The sequence below is a fragment of the Mirounga angustirostris genome, unplaced genomic scaffold (assembly GCF_029215605.1).
Source record: "Mirounga angustirostris isolate CCGP_5_RB_7025 unplaced genomic scaffold, mMirAng1.0.hap1 SCAF_2, whole genome shotgun sequence".
Classification (NCBI taxonomy): domain Eukaryota; kingdom Metazoa; phylum Chordata; class Mammalia; order Carnivora; family Phocidae; genus Mirounga; species Mirounga angustirostris.
Genome location: NW_026991710.1, coordinates 124,545,067 through 124,559,476, shown reverse-complemented (window position 1 = coordinate 124,559,476; position 14,410 = coordinate 124,545,067). Strand labels below are relative to the sequence as shown.

The window sequence follows — 14,410 nt, the reverse complement described above, 5'->3', positions numbered from 1 at the left end:
AGTCTCAAAGCCTCATGCTTCCGTCAGAATTACATAGACTGGTTAAGTTTAGGTCTTCCCTGTCTGACTTGCCTACTTAAAGTTAAACATCACTCACATCAGAGGAACTGATGAACCAATTCAAGAAATAATTTATTCATTTACTTAGTGCTTATTTATTGAAGCACCAGGCTGTTTTCAGTGCTGAGAATAAAGCAATAAACAGAGTCACTTCCACAACAGAGTTTTTATCACAGTGATGCACATTGCTCTTCCCACCACAGAGCAGAGATAGCCTCTCTTCTTTAGTATCATTTAGACAACTCTTTAACACCTAATAAGTGCTTAATACATGCTTATAAGACAGGTCAGAAAACCTCATTCTATGCTAGAGTCTGAATATATATGTATATTCATATATACATATGTATATATGTACACACACGCATACCCCTTATCTGCCAGTAAACCTTGGAGAACACTGGACTTCCGATTGATTCCCCTTTCCACTCCTGCTTCCTGGATCTCATGGATCTCCACACAGCCTAGGTAACAAAGATCATGACAGCTTTTAGATATCCTTTGCTAATCAAAATAAATAATTGGCTATCACTGTTTTCTCTTTTCAAGCTGGGATATGATTTTGATCTTCCCAGACTTATATGAAGTTTGTGGTCATATATTTATTCTGCCAAGATTTCCATATATTTTATTAGCATTTTTCCAGAGTGCCTCAACTGTATTCTAGGTGTGTAAATATGGGTTCATGACATGGATTTATCATGGAGTCTTGTATGGGGCTTGACATGCTGCCTCACCTTCCCTCCATGTTTTTCAAACACCAATATTCATCAACACACCCACATCAGATGGAGATAAGACACATAACAAGTGAGTAGTAAATATAAACACAAGTCTAGCATTCACTTACCTTCTTTCTGGACCCTATGGTCTCAAGCATCTTAGAAGTTTGTTGGCCAATTGGTTATTTATTCCCAAGACCATATTTTAGGAATCCCCAAAAGAGCTACTGACATATTCCTACTTTAAAAGTTCTTTGCAAATCCTACCTATACCCAACTTCTTGTTTCTTACTCAGTAAAAATTCTCCCCCCACCCAAAAGGTCTTGGTTATACTCCTAAAAGGCTAAACATTTTATTACCCAAGTTTCATCTCCCTTTGGACTTTTATAAATACCATGTTATTTCCCAGCTTTTGCCCTCTATTCAGTCTAAGACAAATTTAGAGTGGAGGGAAAGAAAACTAAAAAATGGCAAACTAATAAGCAACTAGTATACTCCTGGATAACTAAGAATAGGAATTGTGTGAATTGAGTTGTATCATGGTCTGGACAGTAGAATGCACATGAATATGTTTTTTAAAAAATTACTTGACCATGATCTCTAGTCCCTCAAGACTCAAACCATGGAACAATCACAAAACAAGCTTTTATTTTACATACTTCCTATGTTCACAGTAATATACTAGTCCTGTGAAAATGAAAAGATTATCCTCCCCTAAAGATCCTAAAATTTTAATGAAGAGAAAAAGTTAAATAATGAGATACATGGCCAATAAAATGACATTTCATACTATTTTAGCAAAATCACAAATATCATTAAAAAGGCAAAATCAATGGTTAATTGAATGGTACCACTAATTAGCACTAAAGGAATTTAAAGACAAGAAGGTCTTCAGCTCCCCAAAGTAGAACCTAGAAAACTGTTTTCCCAACTTCCCTTGAAGCTAGAGTATGGGCTCATGACCTAGGCCTCTCCAGTGCACCTCATATGAGACATGAGTTTGGAAGAGGTGGAGTGAATGAAAGACTACATATTAAATTGATGCTGGCACAATAGTGTCTCCTGCAACATTCAGAGCCCATAGCAAGCTGCCAGTGGGGTGGCGAAATACTGCATTTTGGAGACGATGAGCACAAGGCCGTCAAGCTTGACTCTCTGGCCATTACAGAGATTCTATGGCGTAAAATTTATCCTTTTGTAAATTTCTTATTCTGCTTAAAATAGTGCAGGTGGATTCTCTTGTTTGCAGCTACAAACCTTAACAGAGATGAAACTGGTGAAAGCAAAATATGCTTCTTGAATCAATATTTGTCTAGGAAGAAATATATATATTAGTAAAAATACAAGTTCAGATCAAGTTTTAGAAAACAAGGAAGAAAAGCGAGTGGCAAAAGGATACATAGAGAACATGATAAATTTAATATTATAGTGTAATATGCAAAAGGTGCTCATTCATATTTGACAGGAGGGTACATTCATCTGTGCCCAGCTGCATTCTACTCCTTTCTCTACACTTCTTTGTGCCCTGGGAGGCTGACTTTTGCCCTCTGCATCATTGCCCACCCCCACCACCCCCCACCTTCTGGATTTCAGTTGGATTCATTGAGGAGCTTCATGAGGCAGGAGTGTGAGATCAGAGAAGTCCATTCTCTTTGCTCCCTCCATGCAAGGTCTCATGAACTGAAGCCTACCTTGATCAAAGTGTTTGGTTCTGGTCAGGTAGCCTTATTCTCCCCATATCCTTTCTTTGATAACTTTTCTTAGCTTCGAAATGCAGGGATAGGAGTGGAACTCCAAAGCCACTAGTCCCAGAGTACTACTTAGGTTTCCTGCAGTCTATCACACCTCTGCCAAGAAGTGTCTTTATAAACTTTCTTCTATTTACCCATTTGAGTGTGCCATCACTTTTCTGCTGGGGCCCTGACTAATAAAGTATTATATATTATTTGGGTGTACATGTCTTATAAAACTATAAAAGACCTGCAGGGAAAAGAGAAACACAACATTCTGAAAAGTGGTTAACCCCAGGGGATGGGAAGAGAGGGAGAGTAATTACAGTGGGGATTGGTAAATAGGAGACACAGAGATAGCAACTATATGTGTAATATATATCATATAAAGGCTTTATTCTTAAGCTGGGTCATGAGATCATGAATGTTTTCTATAGCATTCTTTATGACTTTTATGTTAAAGTCCATAATTTAACAACAATTCTTCACTCTCTTAAGAATATCTTTCAGTGACTAAAAGTCTTAATTTAAATATAATTTAATTTAGCAAGCTTTTCTTTTTTTGGTTTGGGCTTTTTACATCCTATTTAAGAAATCTTTACCAAAATGGCAACATAGGAAATGCTGGCCCTTGTTCCCCTCCATAAAGAAAAACAATTATATAAGCTATCCATAAACAGAAACTCGGGGTGCCTGGGTGGCTCAGTTGGTTAAGCGACTGCATTCGGCTCAGGTCATGATCCTGGAGTCCCGGGATCGAGTCCCGCATCGGGCTCCCTGCTCGGCAGGGAGTCTGCTTCTCCCTCTGACCCTCCTCCCTCTCATGCTCTCTGTCTTTCATTCTCTCTCTCTCGAATAAATAAATAAAATCTTTAAAAAAAAAAAACAAAAACAGAAACTCATAGAAACAGGGAGTAGAATGGTGATTTCCAGAGGCTGGGTGGTGGGGGTGGAAATGCGAAGATGTTGGTCAAAGGGTACAAACTTCCAGTTTTGAGATGAATAAGTTCTGAGGATGGAATGTACAGCATGGTGATTATAGTTAATAATATTGTATTATATACTTGAAAGTTTCTAAGAGTAAATCTTTAATATTGTTACCACAAAAAAAAATGATAATCATGAAAGTGATAAAGGTGTTAACTAATACTACAGTGGTAATCATATCTCAATATATAAGTGTATCAAATCAATACCTTAAACTTATACACTGTCATATGCCAATTATATCTCAATTAATCTGGGGGGATCTTTGCCTATTTAAGAATATCTTAGTCATTAAAATATGCTCTGTGTTATTTTCTAGAAGCTTTATCAGGTTACCTCTCTCATTTAGGTCTACAGTCTATTTGGAATTAATTTATTTTTTGTATGGTGTTATGCTTTCTATAGTTAACATAATTGTGGCATTTTCATGGCTAATATTGTGTTTAGGACTTTTGCCTTTACATTCATACTGACATTAGCTTGTTGATCTTTATTTTGTAATGGCCTGATAATTGGCTATTGGTATATTTCTTCCTTAAATATCTGGAGCATTCACTGGGCCTGGATATTTCTTTCCAGAAAGGTCTTAAATTAGAGATTCCATTTCTTTTTTTTTTTAAGATTTTATTTATTTATTTGACAGAGAGAGACACAGTGAGAGAGGGAACACAAGCAGGGGGAGTGGGAGAGGGAGAAGCAGGTTTCCCGCTGAGCAGGGAGCCCCATGCAGGGCTCGATCCCAGGACCCTGGGATCATGACCTGGGCTGAAGGCAGACGCTTAACTACTGAGCCACCCAGGTGCCCCAGAGATTCCATTTCTTTATTTTTTAAAGATTTTATTTATTTATTTGACAGAGACACAGTGAGAGAGGGAACACAAGCAGGTGGAGTGGGAGAGGGAGAAGCAGGTTTCCCGCTGAGCAGGGAGCCCAATGCGGGGCTCCATCCCAGGACCCCAGGATCATGACCTGAGCCGAAGGCAGACACTTAAAGACTAAGCCACCCAGGTGCCCCAGAGATTCCATTTCTTGACTAGAACTATTCATACTTCCTTTTCTTGCATCAGTACTACTTAGGTAAAGATAAATATTTACTTTTTTTCCATTTGGATATCCAATCTATCTTGTGCCATACGTTAAAAAGGCTTTTCTTCCCATCTCTGCCACTCCTGCTGCCCTAGGAGCAAATTTAATATAAATTATCATATATTTGTGGTAAGCTTTGGACTCTTTATTCTATTCTTCACCTTGTATGTATCTTGGCATCAATATCTCACTGTTTTATTCTTTTTGTTTTGTTTTGTTTTGTTTTTTTTTAGTGTTCAGCAATTTATCAGTTGTGTGTAACACCCAGTGCTCATAACATCATATTCCCTCCTTAATGCCCATCATCAATTACCCCATCCCCCCACCCACCTCCCCTCTAGCACCCCTCAGTTTGTTTCCTATAGTTAAGAGTCTCTCACGGTTTTTCTCCCTCTTTGATGACTTCCCATTCAGTTGTCCCTCCCTTCCCCTATGATCCTCTGTGCTGTTTCCCATATTCCACATATGAATGAAACTATACGATAATTGTCTTTCTCTGATTGACTTATTTCATTCAGCATGATACCCTCCAGTTCCCTCCAGGTTAATGCAAATGGTAAATATTCATCCTTTCTGATGGCTGAATAATATTCCATTGTATATGTACATACCACATCTTCTTTATCAATTCATCTGTCAGTGGGCATCTCAGCTCTTTCCACAGTTTGGCTATAGAGAACACAGGCAGTAACCTCTTCGACCTCAGCTACAGCAACTTCTTGCTAGACATGTCTCTACAGGCAAGGGAAACAAAACCAAAAATGAACTATTGCGACTTCATCAAGATAAAAACTTCTGCACAGCAAAGGAAACAATCAACAAAACTAAAAGTCAACCTACAGAGTGGGAAAAGATATTTGCAAATGACTTATCAGATAAAGGGCTAGTATCCAAGATCTATAAAGAACTTATCAAACTCAACACCCAAAAACAAATAATCCAGTCAAGAAGTGGGCAGAAGACATGAACAGACATTTTTCCAAAGAAGACATATAAATGGCCAACACATGAAAAAAATGCTCCACATCACTTGGCATCAGGGAAATACAAATCAAAACCACAATGAGATATCACTTTACACCAGTCAGAATGGCTAACGTTAACAAGATGGGAAACAACAAATGTTGGTAAGGTGGTGGAGAAAGGGGAACCCTCTTACACTGTTGGTGGGAATGCAAGCTGGTGCAGCCACTCTAGAAAACAGTATGGAGGTTCCTCAGAAAGTTGAAAATAGAGCTACCCTACGACCCAGCAATTGCACTACTGGGTATTTATCCCAAAGATACAAATGTAGTGATCCAAAGGGACACATGCACCCCGCTGTTCATAGCAGCAATGTCCACAATAGCCAAAATATCTATTTTAATTACTGTGGCTTTATAGTAAGTCTTAATACCTCATGTAAGGCCTCCATACTTCTTTTCAGATTATCCTGGCTATTCTTGACCATATTCCCACATAAATAGAAAATCACCTTTTCAGAGTTTCCAGGACAAAAAACCTTTTTTTTAACTTTTTGATTGAAATTACATTGTACTTGCATTATAGCTACGGACAGATTTGGAAAGAAATGATATCTTTACAATATTGAGTCTTCCAATTAATGAATATACAAAATCTCTCCATTTATTTAGTTATTTAACTTATCTCAGTGATGTTTTATAGTTTTGTGTGGAGATTTTTTTTCATCTTTGGTTAGATTTATTCCTGGGTATTTGTTGATGTTATTGTCCATAGCATTGTTGTGTGGTTTTTTTTTTTTTTAATTTTCTTTTCTTTCTTTTTTTTTTTAAGTTTATTTAATTAAGCAATCTCTATCCCCAATGTGGGGCTGGAACTCACAACTCAGAGATCAAGAGCAACATGCTCTACTAACTGTGCCAGCCAGGCACCCCTAAATTTTATTTTCTAATTATTATTATTTTTTTATTTAAATTAAATTAGCCAAGGTATAGTACATTGTTAGTTTTTGATATAATGTTCAATGATTCATTAGTTGAGTATAACACCCCGTGCTCTCATATCACGTGCCCTATTGAATGCCCATCACCCAGTTACCCCATTTTCTAATTATTAGTTTCTAGTATATAGAAATAAAATTTATTTTATATTAACCCTATTATGTCCAGTTATTTCACTAAATTCATTTATTAATTCCAATAATTTATGTGCACATTCTTTTAAATTTTCTATACCAATAATTATTTTGTTTATGAATAATGACAGTTTCTTTCTTTTTTCCCAGGGTGTATGATTTTTTTGCTTGCCTTGTTTCACTGTCTAGGACCTCTGGTGCAATATTGAATAGAAGTAGTGGTAGCAAATATCTTTGTCTCTTATCTTAAGGATATAAATTTAAATATTTCATGACTAAGTATTATGTTTCCTGTAGGATTTTTTTGTACATACATATTTTTCAGATTGAGGAATTCCTTTTCCTGTACCTATTATTTTTCAGATTGAAGAATTCCCTATTATGGTAGGAATTTTTACCATAAACAAGTATTGACATTTAGAAAATACTTTTACTGCATCTATTGAGATAAACCTATGGCCTTTTTTTCTCCTTTATTCTGTAAATGTGATGGATTAAATTGACTGGTTTTTGAGCATCAAAAACATTTTCCATTCCTCCTTCCTGGAATAATCCAACTTGGTTATTTTCTTAGCTTGATTTCCCTCCCTCACCCACACTCCCACCCCCAAACACACAGACACAGACACATATACACACAGAGCTGGCCCAGAGACAAAGATTTGGTTGCAAGTAGTTTATTGAAGAGTTGAAGAAAACTCTGATAAGGGAGTGGAGAAGGGAGACAGGGAAGAAAAGGAAGCCAGAAAGGGTGAATTATCAAGCCAGTGGCCATGGTCGGTGACTGGAGCTGAAGCCTACCAAGAAACTCTGGGAAATGGCATAGGCACATATGTCAGAGTTATCCTACCTGAGAGATGAGGGAATTGGAATATTTATAAGCCAACCCTCACCCATCAATCAATCATTTGTTGAAAACTGCTTCTGGAAAGTGTTAATTCTCTGGTATCTGTGGCCTCCGTGCATGTGGTCCAGAGAAAGCCCTCAGGCAAGAAATGAATATGCTGAAAGGTAACATTGACCCTCCACAGGCCACATCTGCAACACTGGTGACATGCCATCCTTTTAACATATTGTGGGATTCTCTTTGCTAATACTGTGTTTGGGAATTTTGCTGTTATGTTTATGAGTGACGTTGACCTATTGATCCTCTTTTTGTAATCACCTGATAATTTGTCATTGGCAATATCTCTTCCTTAAATATCTGGAGCATTTGCTGGGTCTGGATATTTCTTTCTGAGAAGACTTTTTAAAAAGGATTTCAGGGGCACCTGGGTGGCTCAGTCGGTTAAGCGACTGCCTTCGGCTCAGGTCATGATCCTGGAGTCCCGGGATCGAGTCCCACATCGGGCTCCCTGCTCGGCGGGGAGCCTGCTTCTCCCTCTGACCCTCCCCCCTCTCATGAGCTCTCTCTCTCTCTCATTCTGTCTCAAATAAACAAATAAAATCTTTAAAAAATAAAAATAAAAAGGATTTCATTTCCTAAATAGAATTATTCATCTTGTTTTCTTGCATTGGTTTTAATAAGTTATAGGGGGGTTTGGGGGTTTTTGTTAAAGATTTTATTTATTTATTTGAGACAGAGAGAGAGCATGAGCAGGGAAAGGGGCAGAGGGAGAAGCAGACTCCCACTGAGTTGGGAGCTGAACATGGGGCCTGATCCCAGGACCCCGGGACCATAACCTGAGCTAAAGACAGATGCTTAACTGACTGAGCCCCTCAGGTGCCCCAAGAAGTTATAGTTTTTTGGAGTTTTTTTAAAGATTTTATTTATTTATTTATTTGACAGAGAGAGAAAGAGAGCACAAAGCAGGAGGAGCAGCAGAGGGAGAGGGAGAAGCAGGCTCCCCACTGGGCAGAGAGCCCCAAGCAGGGCTCAATCCAAGGACCCTGAGATCAGGACCTGGGACGAAGGCAGACACTTAACCGACTGAGCCACCCACATGCCCCAATAAGTTATAGTTTTAAAGGTGCTTATTTTTTCATGTGTCTGTTAGCCATTTGTATGTCTTCTTTGGAGAAGTGTCTGTTCATGTCTTCTGCCCATTTTTTGACTGGGTTATTAGTTTTTGTTTTGTTTTTTGGGTTTTTTTTTTAAAGATTTTATTTATTTATTTGAGAGAGAGAGAGAATGAGAGAGAGCACATGAGAGGGGGGAAGGTCAGAGGGAGAAGCAGACTCCCTGCCGAGCAGGGAGCCCGATGCGGGACTTGATCCAGGGACTCCAGGATCATGACCTGAGCCGAAGGCAGTCTCTTAACCAACTGAGCCACCCAGGCGCCCTGGGTTATTAGTTTTTTGAGTGTTAAGTTTGAGAAGTTCTTTATAGATCTTGGATATCAGCCCTTTATTTGTAATGTCATTTGCAAATATCTTCTTCCATTCCGTGGGCTGTCTCTTAGTTTTGTTGACTGTTTCCTTTGCTGTGCAGAAGCTTTTTATCTTGATGAAGTCCCAAAAGTTCATTTTTGCTTTTGTTTCACTTGCACTTGGAGATGTATCTTGAAAGAAGTTACTGTGGCCAATGTTGACCTATGTTCTCCTCTAGGATTTTGATGGATTCCTTGTCTCACATTGAGGTCTTTCATCCACTTTGAGTTTATCTTTGTGTATGGTGTAAGGGAATGGTCCAGTTTCATTCTTCTATATGTAGCTGTCCAGTTTTCCCAGCACCACTTATTGAAGAGACTGTCTTTTCCATTGGATATTTTTTCCTGATTTGTCAAAGATTAGTTGACCATAGAGTTGAGGGTCCATTTCTGGAGTCTCTGTTCTGTTCCATTAGTCTATTATTATTCAGCCATCAGAAATTATGAATACCCATCATTTGCATCGACATGGATGGAACTGGAGGGGATTATGTTAAGTGAAGTAAGTCAAGCGGACAAAGACAATTATCATATGGTTTCACTCATATATGGAACATAAGCAATAGCACAGAGGACCATAGGGGAAGGGAGGGAAATCCAAAGGGGGAGAAATCAGAGAAGGAGATGACCCGTGAGAGACTATGGACCCCAGGAAACAATCTGAGGGTTCCAGAGGGGAGGAGGGTGGGGGAAGGGGAGGGCACATGTTGTGATGAGCATTGGGTGTTATACTTAACTAATGAATCATTGCACACTACATCAAAAACTAATTATGTACTATACAGTGGCTAACTGAACATAATAAAAATAAATTAATTAATTTTTAAAAAGATATACTTTTGAACTTAAAATAAAAGGTGCTTATTTATTCTGAATTTTAAATATATTGTCATGAAATTTTGTCTGCAGTATCCATATTGATGCAAGAAAATATTTTTATCTTCTTAAACAAAACACTAGACATCTCTGAGACACCTGGGTTGCTCAGTCAGTTAAGCATCTGCCTTTGGCTCAGGCCATGACCCAGGATCCTGGGATCGAGTCCCACATCTGGCTCCTTGCTCAGCAGGGAGCCTGCTTCTCCCTATGCCTGCTGCAGCCCCTGTTTGTGCACTCTCTCTCTCTCTGACAAATAAATAAATAAAAATTTAAAAAAAAAGAACACTAGACATCTCTGAAATGGGTAACTTCAGGGCCGGCCCAAGATTAAATATTAGCCTTATAACTTAAGAAAGCAAAGATCTGCCCCAAAGTGAATATCTGCCTCCATAGTTAAAAGCTACTAGCAATTTTTCAATGCAATTTATTCACAGGAAACACAATTAACTTTCACCTCACCTAGCACTAATTACACAAGTTGTAAACATCTAAGAAGTACCCGGAGACTCAAGAGTGCAACTCTGATACCAAATCAAAGCAAGAGATTTAGATTTTGAATTAACAAACTAGAAATAGTAGATGAAGCCATAAGAAAGAGCTCATATTCCAGAAGAATGTGGAGAGAGAAAAGTGCCAAGTTCGAAGAAGAGGTAAAGTGGAAACTTACAACAAAAATTAATTAGGAAATGAAAAGTAAGGGGAAGAACCTGAGTGGTGATGTTGGACATGTCAAAGAAGGAGAATTTCAAGAGCAAAGAGTTGGTAGGCCAAGCCCAATATGAACAGTGGTCTTAGAGAATAAGGACTAAGGTCATTTGCTTTTGAATGACATCTGAAAAAACAGTAAAGTAGTAAATGTTAGCAATTAGAAATGTGGATAATGCATCATTTCACTGATTTCTAAGAAATGCCCATACTGAATAGCTATAATGCCCAGTAGTCAAGATTTAAAAATGTTTCCATGAAAAAAAAAAAAAAAAAGCTAAGTTCTATACCGTGATCACCAGTTGAGATACAAAAAGGATAAAAAGCAGTTGAAAGTGAGCCAGGTCTAACACCCAAAGGTCAAGAATATTATAACCAAAATAACAACACTTTTTTTGTGAAACCTGATATTTAAAGTTCCACAAAGTTTAATATTTTTAAAAAGCACTGCTTTTCTTCTGTCCCTTTGTATCACTTAAAGTGTTTTGCCAATCTCTATAATAAAAGAAAAAAATACAGCAATCCTGAGAGGAGTCATCACACTCTGTCATTTTAGCTGTTTACATGAAACAGAGAAGTAATGTGCATGCTGGGAATCTAAGCAGAGTGAGCTCTGTTACCCTCACTCTGTCTTTAAGGACAGCCCAAACTTAAGTGATTTCTGGAAATCTTAAACATGTAAGACCCTTCTAATTCCAGAATCTTAGCTAGCACTTCAAGTCTAAAGATTCTGACAGTGAATGTATTGCCCAACCCTGCTCCAGAAAGAAAGATTTTTAGAAGAAGACCCTTAACTTTCAGGGGGGGATAAAAATTCTACGCCTTGGAAACTTACAATAACTTCAAAGAAAATCTTTTTTTGTTTTGTTTTGGTACAAGGAAGGAGCTTGGCACATGAAAACCAGGGCAAGCCATCTCTCCAACAAAGATATTTCTCATGTCTTTGCAGAGTACCTCAGCAATTCAAAGGAGTAATCAAAGTATATGAGTGCAGAGAAGCTAACAATTTATAACAAGTCTTCATTAAACACTTATTAGTTGCAGAAAATACATGAATTTCCACAGGTCCAGTATCCCAGGGTATTTGTTAGCTCTCCTCCACATTCTTTCTCTAGCACAGAGGCTTGCCTTTATCTTCTGCAGTAGAGATGAGTACATCTTCCTAGGACTGATGTTAGAAGGGGGCTGGCAGAGAGAACAGAAGAGGTGAATCCTCAGGACTCCACTCCTGGGCAGGTTTAGTGATTCCAGGCACCCCCCCCCCTCCATCACAGGTGCAACAGCAGGGATCATTAACCGGTAAGACTGTTTTTAATTTTCTCACTTTAGTCTGCTGAAAACAGTTTCCTAAAACTGAATATATGCATTAAAGTGAAATAATGAATAGATAACTTTTCCCCAGTACTATGCTTTACTCCTTTCTGAGTAACACAAACCCCACAATCCAGGGCCATGGGAGTTACATTGTCAATGTTGTAACACCATGGAGTTAGAGGGTACTTTCAAAATGTTCTGGCCCAAACCCCTTATTTTACTGATGAAGAAATGGGGGCCCAGAGATGGGTAATTACTTTCCAAAGGACACACAGTTACTGGAAGATTAGGATTGAAACTATAGTTATGTTCTACCACACCAAACTTTTCTTGCAACAAAAAACAACAGATTGCATTTTCTCTTTTTTTTCCCTGTTCTTCCTCACTTTCTCTTTCATTCTCTCTCTTTTTCTCCTCTTTCTCTCCATTTTCTTTCTCTCCCTTTTCTTTCTTTCTTTCTCTTTTTTTTCTTTCTTTCTTTCTTTCTTCTTCTTCTTCTCCTTCCTTCCTTCCTTCCTTCCTTCCATTCCTTTCTTCCTTGTTTCATTCCTTCTTTCTTTTTTTTGAATTGAGTAAGTATTGAAACCAAAGATTAAAAGTATTTCATTCTTTAACCCACCATGCTGTCTACCCCTCCAGGCACCATTAAGAAGGCTTCAACAGTTTCTTTGAACTGAAACTTGTTGTACAGGTTCTCAGCTTAGACACAACCTCATTATTTGTTTTTTTGTAATTTGAAAATAACTCTTTATGTATTTTATAATTTTTGAACTTTGCAAAACTCGGCTTATCCCTGTATTATCTGTTTTAGCATTGGTTTCCTACATATGGATGGCCAATACAGCCATCAAAGCCATTTTAAATGTATCCACTGAAACAGTGACTGAAATTTTGTGACACAGGTCAACAAAATTTAGCACAGTTTCATGGATCCAGATTTATCATAGCACATTAGATATAATTTTCCCTTGGTCTTTACACTAATGGAATTTTAAAGTTGAAAAACATAAACTTCCACACTAATCTAGTTTTGTGAGTAGCTGCTACCCCGAAGAGTTAAATGGTATATGCACTAAGGTCATATAGTTAATTAACAATGGAACCAGCAGTAGAACTGAAGTCTACTGGATGGTCTACCAGTTCAATTGTTTATTCCACTATATCATGTTGTCTCCCCAGATGCAGCTTACAGATGAACACAACTATTTGCATCTTTCCCATCTTAATGTTCCTAAAGTAAACTTTGAGCTGTTCTTCAATAATCACTCTTTTTATTGAGAGGATGTTTTGATTCTGTCTTCCTTTCTTGGAGTCCACCTTTCTTTCATCTGTGGGCCTTTGCTGCAGTTGCCCTGCTGCAACGATAAACAAACCTCCAGGTTCTTGTCTGATATCATCAAAGAAGAAAAAAAAGCGGTTCCTTCACTTATGAAACAGGTTTCCTTCCTTGTTGGCACAGCCACCATTGCTTATGAAAGGAGCTGCATCAAGAAATCTGCTCCATGACTCCTTAAGAATTGGGGCATAGTGAATTTTCGTGTTTCAACCTTTATAGAAGCTGTGTAACTTCACTCTCAGCATTGCCTTTCACCAACACTGTCTTTCTTGGTCAACTCTGAATCCCACTCTCATGACTCGCAGGACATTGAATCAGTCATCAAATTCCACTGCTTTTATTTCTGAACTCTCTCCCTCATCTCTCCCTTTGAGAGTGGAGTTTCAACAGCAGCTCAACTCTTTGAGACCTAGACTCTTCTACTAATCTCCAAATGTCTCCCTACCTCTGTAATCTCCTAGCCTCAGTCCTTCCAAAATGTGTCTATTTTACTTGAATGTCTTACAGCATAAGACCTTTGATTACTATTAATCGCTCCCTTCTTGACACTCTCAATTTCTTGGACTACAAAAGCAACTCTCGCTCCTGGGTCTCTCCCAATCCTCTGACTAATCCTTAGTCTTCTTTGCAGAATCCTCTTCCTCTGCTAATCTCTGAAATATGGTACCCTCCTCTCTTCTCAATATACAAGCTCTGATGACCAAATGCATTTACTCAGCCAGCACCTAACTGATCCCTCACAAAGCTATATCTATAGGCCAGACCTCTCTCTCACAATTCACAGACAAAAATCTAGAGCTACTCTGTCCAGTACAGAAACCCTGATATTTGAAGCTATTTAAATTCAAATTTAAATTAAGTAAAATTTAATATAATTTATGACTCAATTTTAAGTCAGCATATTGGACAGCACAAATATAAAAAAATTTCATCAATACAGAAAGCCCTATTGGACAGTGCTAGTCTAGAACTTCCCACAAATGAAATCAAGAGAAACACATTTCTAGCTTAAAATATCTAAACTGTCTCTTATATGAATGTTTAAACCTGCTCTCCCATATAAATTTCCTTCCTGTCTCCTCTACAGTAACCCTATTGCCACTGACATAGTTCCCAAAAACTTTGC

The 14,410-nt window shown here is 38.1% G+C and overlaps 1 long non-coding RNA gene across 1 annotated transcript in view; it reads right to left on the bottom strand.

Annotated features, from left to right (window-relative positions):
* Nucleotides 1–288: 288 nt before the first annotated feature.
* The window catches only part of LOC129045972 (uncharacterized), a 71,363-nt gene continuing 57,241 nt past the window's right edge, over nucleotides 289–14,410 (bottom strand). The window contains exons 2-4 of the long non-coding RNA XR_008506527.2: nucleotides 5,198–5,320; nucleotides 4,596–4,677; nucleotides 289–524 (exon numbers count right to left, since the gene is read on the bottom strand). This is a non-coding gene — a long non-coding RNA (uncharacterized LOC129045972). The remainder of the gene's footprint in view (nucleotides 525–4,595; nucleotides 4,678–5,197; nucleotides 5,321–14,410) is intronic.